Source organism: Anastrepha obliqua, unplaced genomic scaffold (genome assembly GCF_027943255.1).
Source record: "Anastrepha obliqua isolate idAnaObli1 unplaced genomic scaffold, idAnaObli1_1.0 ptg000183l, whole genome shotgun sequence".
Lineage (NCBI taxonomy): Eukaryota > Metazoa > Arthropoda > Insecta > Diptera > Tephritidae > Anastrepha > Anastrepha obliqua.
The window spans coordinates 1-2,500 of NW_026562262.1; the positions used below are offsets into that span (position 1 = coordinate 1).

Consider the following 2,500-nt stretch of genomic DNA (forward strand, 5'->3'; position numbering starts at 1 on the left):
GACAATCGATTTGCACGTCAGAACTGTTTCGGTCTTCCATCAGGGTTTCCCCTGACTTCAACCTGATCAAGTATAGTTCACCATCTTTCGGGTCACAGCATATATGCTCAAGGTACGCTCCAGTTAGAGGTATAAATAATAATAAATTATCATTATACATAACTATATGGAACGCCCCGGGATTGAATTAATTGACTATTTATTAAAAAATAGACTAAAAATTAATCCCATTATATTTAAGTTAAGTTAATTATGCCATTAAGTTTAATATAACTCAATGACTTGCACATATGTTAGACTCCTTGGTCCGTGTTTCAAGACGGGTCCCGAAGGTATCCTGAATCTTTCGCATTGTTAATCATATAAATGCATACAAATAAATATTAATATCATAGATATTAAATTTTTTGTAAAATTCAAAAAATGAATTTTAGCATTATATATAATAAAATCTATCAACACTTTATCAAATCATTAGTATTTATTTTATGTTAATATGCTTAAAAAGCAAATTAATTTAAATAAACTTAATATCACCAATGATCTTTTGATAAATACTTTATTATGTTAATAGATTACAATGTCCTTATATGAAAAAAATGCACATTATTTTTTTAATTATTTAATGATGAATTTTTCATAATGGATATTCAGGTTCATCGGGCTTAACCTCTAAGCAGTTTCACGTACTATTTAACTCTCTATTCAGAGTTCTTTTCAACTTTCCCTCACGGTACTTGTTTACTATCGGTCTCATGGTTATATTTAGTTTTAGATGGAGTTTACCACCCACTTAGTGCTGCACTATCAAGCAACACGACTCTTTGGAAATATCTTTCTAGTAATCATTAACGTTATACGGGCCTGGCACCCTCTATGGGTAAATGGCCTCATTTAAGAAGGACTTAAATCGTTAATTTCTCATACTAGATATTAAGATATTCCATACACTGCATCTCACATTTGACATATAGACAAAGTGACTTAGTGCTGAACTATTTTCTTTTCGCTCGCCGCTACTAAGAAAATCCTTGTTAGTTTCTTTTCCTCCCCTCATTAATATGCTTAAATTCAGGGGGTAATCCCATATGAGTTGAGGTTGTTTTAATATTCTTTTTTTATCTTCTCACAATTTAATAAAAAAATTATATCATCTTTTCATCTCTATTTTTCTTTTCTCCTTTTATATATTGTAAATATATAAAAATAATAATAATGTAAAATGAGGCAATCCTAGAATAAAAAATTTAATTTTTATGCTAGACATTCCTCCTTTTAATTACATATATAAATTATTATTTTATATATATATATAAATAATATGAAAATTTTTTGTAAAGAATACTTAGATTCAATATTTTCATCATTTCATTTTATTTGAGAGGATTTTTTTTTTAAAGAATATATAATAAATAAAATTCATTATATATCTTTATTTTTTTTGCTATTAATATTATGAATTATTTAAAATCCAATAATATACACATTTGCTTAAATTCAATTATTTTTATAAAAGAATAAGCAACTTATTTAGCATAGTCTTACAACCCTCAACCATATGTAGTCCAAGCAGTACTTTAAAATTGAATTTAATGTACATAACAGCATGGACTGCGATATGCGTTCAAAATGTCGATGTTCATGTGTCCTGCAGTTCACACGATGACGCACAGTTTGCTGCGTTCTTCATCGACCCATGAGCCAAGTGATCCACCGCTTAGAGTATTTTTTTATTTATTTTTATTTATAACAAATGTCAATTTTTTTTTGCATATATTAATTGAAAGAGTAAAATTAAATAATATTAATAATATATAAATTGATTTTCTTTCAATAATATATATCAAATATATTTAACTCTAAACATTTTTATTAAGTTGCGAATGTCTTAGTTCAACAATAATACAGTGGTGGTATTTATTATGATTCAATTATTTTGTATTTTTTTAATCATTTTATGTTATATAATAATATAATAAATATATACCACTTTTGTTATTGTGAACAAATTAACTTATCATTCAATCAAATGAATAATAAGTACAACTTTTTATTTTCATGTTTAAAGGTTTTTAAAAGAAAAAAATAAGAAAAAACATTACAAAATGTACCATCATATATTATATTTAATATGATATAATTGATGGATCACAAATTGAATGAAAAAGAATAAAAAGAATTATGGATTCAAAATAATTATATAAATTTTTTTTTTTTTTTCTTTTTTTTTTTTTTTTTTTTTTTCTTTTTGTTCGTTTGTTTGCTTGTCTGTTTGTTTGTTTGTTTGTTTGTTTTTCTTACGGATATGGAACACAATAATGATCCTTCCGCAGGTTCACCTACGGAAACCTTGTTACGACTTTTACTTCCTCTAAATAATCAAGTTCGGTCAACTTTTGCGAAACAACCGTGACACACGAGGCGTCACAGTGATCACGTCCGGAGACCTCACTAAATAATTCAATCGGTAGTAGCGACGGGCGGTATGTACAAAGGGCAG

The 2,500-nt window shown here is 27.0% G+C and overlaps 1 non-coding gene and 1 pseudogene across 1 annotated transcript in view; both read right to left on the reverse strand.

The window, feature by feature from the left end:
* Positions 1–1,544: 1,544 nt before the first annotated feature.
* LOC129252355 (5.8S ribosomal RNA) lies at positions 1,545–1,725 on the reverse strand (annotated as a pseudogene).
* Positions 1,726–2,316: 591 nt separating this feature from the next.
* The window catches only part of LOC129252361 (small subunit ribosomal RNA), a 1,991-nt gene continuing 1,807 nt past the window's right edge, over positions 2,317–2,500 (reverse strand). The window contains exon 1 of the ribosomal RNA XR_008583400.1: positions 2,317–2,500. This exon is cut by the window's right edge and continues 1,807 nt beyond it. This is a non-coding gene — a ribosomal RNA (small subunit ribosomal RNA).